This window comes from Garra rufa, chromosome 14 (assembly GCF_049309525.1).
Source record: "Garra rufa chromosome 14, GarRuf1.0, whole genome shotgun sequence".
Lineage (NCBI taxonomy): Eukaryota > Metazoa > Chordata > Actinopteri > Cypriniformes > Cyprinidae > Garra > Garra rufa.
The window spans coordinates 42006108-42014721 of NC_133374.1; the positions used below are offsets into that span (position 1 = coordinate 42006108).

The 8614-nt window shown below is 52.3% G+C and overlaps 1 pseudogene; it reads right to left on the bottom strand.

The window, feature by feature from the left end:
* Positions 1–1335: 1335 nt before the first annotated feature.
* LOC141284449 (uncharacterized) lies at positions 1336–2294 on the bottom strand (annotated as a pseudogene).
* Between the last annotated feature and the right edge of the window lie 6320 nt (positions 2295–8614).

Consider the following 8614-nt stretch of genomic DNA (forward strand, 5'->3'; position numbering starts at 1 on the left):
TACTGCTGGGGTAAAATAGGACAACTCCTAAGGAAAAGGTGACTGCTGCGGCAGTGGGGCACTTTAAAAAAGGTGGATGAGGCTCCTGCGGGAGAGGGAGTTTATTAGTAGAGGCTCCAGCGGGAGTGAACGCTGCTGCTGCAGTGTGGAAGAAGGCTGAGGGCTCCTGCGGGAGCTGTTACTGCGGTGCAGGGATGAGGGCTAGAGGCTTCTGCGGAAGCGGGCTCTGTTGTGGCAGAGGGAGGTTGTAAATAGAGGCTCCAGTGGGAGCGAATGCTGCTGCTGCTGTGTGTGAGAAAGGCCAAGAGCTCTATGAGGGAGCTGACACTGCGGTGCGGAGAGGACTAGAGGCTTCTGCGGAAGCAAGCTCTGCTGCGGCAGAGGGGGGTTAAATTATAGAGGCTCCAGCGGGAGCGAATGCTGCTAGTACAGAGTGGGAAGAAGGCTAAGGGCTTCTGAAGGAGCTGACTCTGCGGTGCGGGGGAAAACGGCTGAATGCTTCTGCGGAAGCGGGCTCTGCTGCGGCAGGGGGAGGTTAAGAATAAAGGCTCCAGCGGGAGCGACCTCTGCTTCTGCGGTGTGGGAAGAAAGCTACGTGCTTCTGCGGAAGTGGCCTCTGCTGCGGCAGAGGGAGGTTTATGAATAGAGGCTCCGACGGGAGCGAACGCTGCTGCTGTAATGTTGGAAGAAGGCTAGAGGCTCCTGCGGGAGCTGACACTGCGATGCGGGGGAGAGGGCTAGAGGCTTTTGCGGAAGCGGGCTCTGCTGCGGCAGAGGGAGGTTATGAGAGGCGGGAGCGAACGCTCCACTGGTGCAGAGTAGGAAGAAGGCTAAGGGCTCCTGAAGGAGCTGACGCTGCGGTGTGGGGAAAACGCTAAAGGCTTCTGCGGAAGTGGGCTCTGCTGCTGCAGAGCGAGGTTAAATAGAGGCGGGAGCGAACGCTGCTAGTCCAGAGTGGGGAGAAGGCTAAAGGCTCCTGAAGGAGCTGACAGTGCGGTGCAGGGAAAAGGGGTAGAGGCTTCTGCGGAAGCAGGCTCTGCTGCGGCAGAGGGAGGTTTAAGAAAAAGGCTCTAGCGGGAGCGAACGCTGCGGCTGCAGTGTGGGAATAAGGCTAGGGGCTTCAGTGGGAACTGGCGCTGAATCAGCGGGGAATTATTGGTAGCGGACGCTGCGGTGGCTGAGGGGAAATTGGTAAAGGCTCCTGCGGGAGCAGACATTTCTGTGGCGGGATATGGAGGAAAGGTTTGGGGATCAACTGAAGAGGGTACTATGGGATGGTTGGCGAGGGGCTGTGGGGATAGTACGGGTGGAAGGTGATGGAAAGTGATAAATGCTTTAGCGGTCTGATCGAATGTAGCTTTTGAAAGCTTCTGACGACCAGCGTCCAAGAGTTTGAATTTGCTGCTGTGAGAGGCCTTTTTGGGCTGCTGTTGTTGCTGCGCCGATTCGAAAGGAATGGCTGGAGAAATTATCGGCGGGGGTGCCAGAAAGGAGTATGACAGACTTGAGATGTTTCTGAAACCAGAAACGGGTGACGGGACGGTTGGAGTCGTCTGTAAAAAGGGGGTTGGATGGGTTTTTTGATTGTGATTTCCTGAGCTGGAGGAAGGCTAGGAGGGTTTGGAAAGGTTGGATGGGTGACTGGATATTGAAAATGTACACAAAATGGCCTCTCTTTGACTGGTCTGTTTTGCTTTGTTTTATAAAGTAGGAGATGGCTTCGTTACCTGATGCTGCTAGATCGGAGATAGTTGGGTGGATGGCTGGGTTAAAGTTGGATGTTATGGCGAGCTCAGAGCATCTGAGGAAGCCGAAGAAAGCCAGGATGAACATGGCGTCTAGCATGCGGGCGGTGTGGATGGATTGGTAGCCTTTGCGGAGGATGGAGATGCATTTGGTTAGTATTTTTAGTGTTATAGGTTGGCGGGTATCTGGGCGGGTAGGGTGTTTTTTTTTTTTATACCCTTGATGAGTAGGGTGGTCTGGGAATTGGTAATTTGAGCTGAAGGCGAGCCGTATGCGAGTTTGTGGAAAAATTGGATCCCGCTAAGGTATCCTTTAATGGAGCTGACTTGGAGGTTTTTGATGGTGTTGAGATAGGAGATGAAGGAGGTAATGGCTAGCAATGAGAAGTCGGGAAACGGCAGCTTGTAGGCTATGTGGAATGTTTTAAAACACTTCCACGCTGTTAGATACGACTGGAGGGTTCTGGGGGAAACGGCCTGGAGAATGGAATTGAGGGAAGCTTCCAGGAGAGGTCTCAGGGGGTGGTTCATGGGAATATCAGCTCTGAATAGGGAGGTTGTAAGGGGTGCGTGCAGGAGTAGACGAGACGATAGACAATATTTACAAAGTACAATATATTTAATATAAATCTCCGAGTGGAACAAGGCAGGAACAAGGCAGGAACATTCACACACAGCTATTTTGCAAAGACCGACAGAGAACTCAAGAACCAAACAGACTTATAAAGGGTGACTAATTACCAAGACAGGTGCCGGGAATCACACACACGATGGGCTAAACCAAAAGACACAGATCAACAGGGGGAGACAATGGGCGAAACCAAATACATAAACAGACATAACTGTGACATTACGCTCCCCTCCGAATAGGCGCGTCCTCGCGCCGTAGAAAAAGAAAGACAAAACAAAAAAGAAGGGCGAAAAAACAGAAAACCAGAGTCCATAATGGAGGGGGCTTCGGCGGAGGACGCCACCCCAGGAGGGGGACCAAAACAAAAGTCCAGGTGAGAAGACAGACAGTCCAAGGGGGCGACGATGGTGGGAGGAGCCAGGGAGGAGACAGGAGGGATCCAGGGCAGGAGGAACAGACCCAGACCACAGCCAGGATGACGGCCCACGGAGGAGCCGACGGAGGGAGGAGCCATGGTGGAAGAATGCATGCCGGCTCCATGGGGCCGACCGACGGAGGCGGAGCCGGTGGAGGAGGAGCCCGAGGCGGAGACGGAGAGCTGAAGATCCAGGGTGACGCCGAGGCTCCGGAGGGCCAAGGTGGAACAGGAGGCTCTGGCGGCCGATGCGGAGGCGGAGATCCGGAGGTCCGCGGCGGAGCCGGAGCGACAGAGGATGGAGGCTGTGCCCGCAGGAAGGAGGAGTCCCAAGGAGCCGGTGGGACGGCGTGACGAGGCGCAGCCGGAGGAGCAGAGTCCTGAGGAGCAGAGTCCTGAGGAGCCGATGGGGTGACGACTGACCAGGGCGGAGCCGGAAAGACGATGGAGCCCGGTGGAGCTAGTGGATCGACGGGCGATGGTGGAGAGGAGGGCATCGAGAGCCGTGGTGGAACCGCAGGGTCGGAGGGCCGAGGTGGAGATCTGGACTCGTAGGCTGGAGGCGGAGCTGAGGGATCCTCCAGCCATGCCACCGATGTTAGCTGGCATCCCTGCGGCGAGCCCACTGCAGAGATGGTGGGCAGAGGGTGAGCAAGGGGACTGACTGATGACCTGGGAGACTTCGGACGGCTGGGCGGAACCAGCGGGGACTCAGGACGGCTGGGCGGAACCAGCGGGGACTCAGGACGGCTGGGCGGAACCAGCGGGGACTCAGGACGGCTGGGCGGAACCAGCGGGGACTCAGGATGGCTGGGCGGAACCAGCGGGGACCAGGCAGTTTCAGACAGAAGAGGGCGGGTGGGAGGGAAGTTTAGGCAGGTCAGTGGCTCAGAGAAAAAGTCTATTAAGTCAATTGATTTTATATCCTCGACTTCGGCAAAGAAGTCGATCAGGTCCCCAGCGTGTTCCAACTCACCCCCAGCGGAGTTGCAGTGGGCAGGGCTCTCCATTTCCCTCATCTGCTCCACGTCGCAATCCACCGTCGCAGATGTAGAATCCAGCTCACGCACCTGGTCAGCCGGAGAGGGCTCTGGCTCTGTCGCTCGCGGCACTAGTCCCTCATCTGCGGTGCGCTCGGGTTCCCACTCTGCATGTCGGGGCGATGATTGGCTGCTCTGTGGGTCGTGAGTGGGGCTGACGTCCTCCTCGACGAAGCCGACAGTCCAGGAAGATCCACTGGACGCCAGCACCCACTCGATGTATCCGGCAAGGCTCTCTCGAGGACCCTCCCTGGACAGCTGCGTCTTGATGTTATCATTTAATCCATTGCGGAAGAACGTGCACAAGCAGCTGTCCGGGTAATGTGTTGATGGCACGAGGAACAGAAAGTCTCTGATGTGGTCCTCGAGAGAGCGGTTCCCCTGCTTCAGGAGGATGATGAAAACAGCAGGGTCATCCATGAGGAAAAATAAATAAATAAATAAATAAAACACTGATACAAAAAAAAACGGAAAATAAACGCAGGGAGAGGTGCCGGGTAAACTGTACTTGGTCGGTCCTTATGTAAGGGGTGCGTGCAGGAGTAGACGAGACGATATTTACAAAGTACAATATATTTAATATAAATCTCCGAGTGGAACAAGGCAGGAACAAGGCAGGAACATTCACACACAGCTATTTTGCAAAGACCGACAGAGAACTCAAGAACCAAACAGACTTATAAAGGGTGACTAATTACCAAGACAGGTGCCGGGAATCACACACACGATGGGCTAAACCAAAAGACACAGATCAACAGGGGGAGACAATGGGCGAAACCAAATACATAAACAGACATAACTGTGACATTGGTACTGGGGTCGGGAGCGGGTCCGCCTCTGGTGCCAAGGATCTGAATTTCTGAAAGGAGAAACGAGAAAGAGAGTCAGCTATTTGATTTTTAGACCCAGGGATGTGTTTTGCGGTGATAATGAATTGGTCACAAGCCAAAATCCAAATTAGGCGTCTTAACAAAGGCATAAGGGTGGGAGAGTGGGAGCGGCCCTTGTTGACGCAATGCACAGTAGCTTCGTTGTCGCAATGGACGAGGATGCTAGTGGCGGACCATTCTTTACCCCATAGAAAAGCTGCCACAACTAAGGGATAAAGTTCGAATAGCGCTGAGGATGCTAGCTGGAGCGGCAGATCGGCTAGCTGGGGGGGCCATGTGGAAGCAAACCAGCGGCCTTGGAAAAACCCACTGAAACCTATGGAGGGGGCAGCGTCTGTAAACTGTTGGATATCAATTGGGGAAGAAATCAGGTTATTATAGAAGAAGGATAATCCGTTCCATTGTTGGCGGCTTCGGCGACCGGGGCACGTCCTAAACTCGCAGAAGGTCTCCTGGCGCGCTCTGGCCGGGAGCCCGTCCCTGCGGGACTTGTGGATTGGTCTGGCCGAGCGTAAGGGGCTGAACGGCGTGCGCTCGTTCTGTCCGCCTTGGGTGGAGGGGTAAAACTGGAAGGATCTCCCAGTTGAAGGGAAGCGTGCAGGTCGAGTAGATCAGCTTTGGTAGCTCGTCGCGGGATGATGACGCCAGCGCTGGTGAGTGTTTGCCGCAGTCCTGCTACGGTCCATTTCCCTGTAGCTGGGAAGGAATTGGCCGTGTTAATTATCTGCGCAGGCTCCTCCCGAAACTTGTTAATAAAACATCACATAATGACTTGAATATGAAAACACAACAGACAAAATCCATTTGTCTTAAAGTGGTGGAACATAGTGCAGAACAAAGTGCAGGCATTAAGTTGGCCCAACAGGGCATTGTGTATAAAAAAGTTAAATGAAAATAAATAAATATAGGCCTATATGTGTCAGGTTTATCTTCTGTTTTGTAGTGTTCCCCTTCGAAAGGTAACTCTCGTTGCGTCGTCATTTTTGACGACTGCTTATGGGGGAAACTCCTGTTTACTCTGAAACTGAAGCCTGATTTGTTAACGTTTGTGAAGTTGCACAAACCAATGGCGCTTTAGCCCGCCAAGAAGGGCGGAGCCGACTGCTCTATAGGTCGGCGAAAAGCGCTATTTCATCAGAATCTTCTCCTTCAGCGACGAGACCATCTCTTCGCTGACTCTGTGATCAAAAAGCTAAAAAGAAGCCTGCAGCTCGCCGCCGTAGAACAGCCTCCAGCAGCGGAAGAAGCAAGAAGCCTTCCCCTGTAGCTATCCGGCTGGTAAGAGCAATTCTTGAGCTATTCTCTGCACGCCGCGAGTGTGGACAGTGCAAAGGTGCACGAAACGCGTCACCTGTCTGGGAAACACCCATGCAGATTGTGCGTTTACTGAGACGGAATGTGCTAACCACATGAGTCTCGCTTTTGCCCGGTCGCGAGCCGCTATTTTAATAAGACAGCTCGCTCTCCCGTTTCTCCTCTCTCAGTGAGCTCGGAGAAAGAAACGGTGCAGCCACGGAGCTGGTTAACGTTAGATTTTGAATGATCCCGCGCCAGCAAAGCCCGCGTGCTCATTCTCTATCGGCTCCATGATCCGTCAATGTGTGTTAACACAGGAGATTAGCGTCCATCTCACATCGAGTGACTCGTCTAGGCGGATCGGAGAAGAATGTTGTCACTAATATTCATTGCTGACTGCTCCGCATTTGTGTATGCGTCACTGAGGCTGCGCTCATATATTTGTGCGTGCGTGCCACATATTTTAACATAAAGGCAGCGCGCTCTTCCGTTTCTCCTCTCTCAGCGAGCTCGGAGAAAGAAACGGTGAAGTCACGGAGCTGAGCAACAGAGTTTGAATGATCCCATGCCGGCAAAAGCCCGCGCTCATTCCCCATTGGCTCCTTGATTCGGCAGTGTGAGTTTCACACTTGAGATTAGCGCCCCTCTTACGGCGAGTGGCTCGTTCCTCTAGTTGGATTGAAGCGGAACGCTGACAGCTCCGCATTTGTGTGTGCATCGCTAAAGCTGTGCTCACTGAGATAGGGTGCTTTCACTGAGGAAGCGCAAATTATCCCTGCATCGCTCGCGGATCCTCTTCTTCTTGAAGATGGCCCCGCCCCCCTGCTTTTGCATTTCTGCTCTCTCACCTCGGAGAAAGAAATGGCGAACTTATGAGTTTGAGCGATCAGGCTTGGGTGATTTTTACGCCGGCATAACGCCGATTTTTACGCTGGGTGCATGTTCGGGTTGAAAATGGATGTGGTAGTGAGTTCAGAGCATCTGAGGAAGCCGAAGAATGCCAGGATGAACATGGCGTCTAAGGTACGGGCGGTGTGTAAAGATTGGTAACCTTTACGGAGAGTAGAGACGCATTTAGTAAGTATTTTCAGGGTTATAGGTTGGCGGGTGTCGGGGCGGGTAGGGTGGGTTTTTTGAATACCTTTGATGAGCAGGGACGACTGGGAATTGGATATATTGGGTGAAAGTGAGCCGTATATGAGCTTATGAAAAAATTGGATCCCGCTTAGGTATCCTTTGATTGAGCTGATCTGGAGGTTTTTAATGATGTTGAGGTAAGAGATGAAGGAGGTAATGGCTAACAGGGAAAAATCTGGGAATGCTAGATTATAGGCGGAGTGGAAAGTTTTAAAACATTTCCACGCTGTTAGGCATGACTGAAGTGTGTTGGGGGAGACGGCTTGTAAGATGGACTCCAGCTGTTAGGAGAGGTCTCAGAGGATGATTTAAGGGAATATCAGCTCTGAATAGGGAGGTACTGGGGTTGGGAGAGAATCTGCCTCCGGAGCCAATGCTCTGAATTTCTGAAAGGAAAAGCGAGAGAGAGAGGTCAGCTATTACATTTTTTGAGCCAGAGATGTGATGAGCAGTCATGATGAATTGGTCACGAGCTGTAATCCAGATCAGCCATCTTAATAAGGGCATTAATGCGGAAGAATGGGAACGACCTTTATTAATGCAATGCACAGTGGCTTCGTTGTCGCAATGCACGATTATACTAGTGGCTGACCATTCTTTACCCCATAGAGTGGCAGCGACGACTAGAGGGTACAGCTCGAATAGCGCTGAAGACGATAAGTGCTGCGGTAAGTCTGTTAGCTGGGGGGGCCATGTGGAAGCGAACCACCGGCCGTGGTAGAAACCTCCGAACCCGACGGAGGGGGCGGCGTCGGTAAATAACTAAATGTCCACTGGGGAGGAAACCAGATTTTTGTAGAAAAAAGATAAGCCGTTCCATTGTTTAAGGAAGGATATCCACAGGCTAAGTTCGTTACGGTATGAGTCATTTAAGTATATCTGATCTTCTAGCGCGTGAACGGAGGACGCGAGGGAGAGGAGATGCGAGATGAAGGGGCGGCCTTGCGGAATAATGCGCATCGCAAAATTCAGGTGGCCTAGGATGGATAAAAGCTCGCGTTTGGAGCAGCTGGAGGCGGCTAAGAGAGAGGAGGCTACCAAAATGGTCCTGTCGAATTTCTCTTTAGGAAGGGAAGCCTGAAATTTTTGGGAATCTAGATTGATGCCCAAAAATTCGATGTAAGTGTTAGGACCTGTGGTTTTTTCTTGTGTGAGAGGGATCCCTAGTTCGGCAAAGAGTTTTTGGGTTGTCGCGAGATGGGCGTTTGGAAGGGAGTCGGGGGGAGAGATAATTAAAAAATCATCCAGGAGATGAACCAGGAACGGTAGATTGTAATTGTTAGAGAGGATCCAGCAAATCCTCTGATAATAAAATTTTAGGGCTGCTTCGACAGCCGAATGTGAGGCGGACGGAAAAATAAAATTTTTCCTGCCAGCGGATTCCGAATAAATGCCAGTAGTCAGGGTGGATGGTGTAGGATTTCAGCGCGAATCAAACAATTTAGGAGATTCGATTAGAA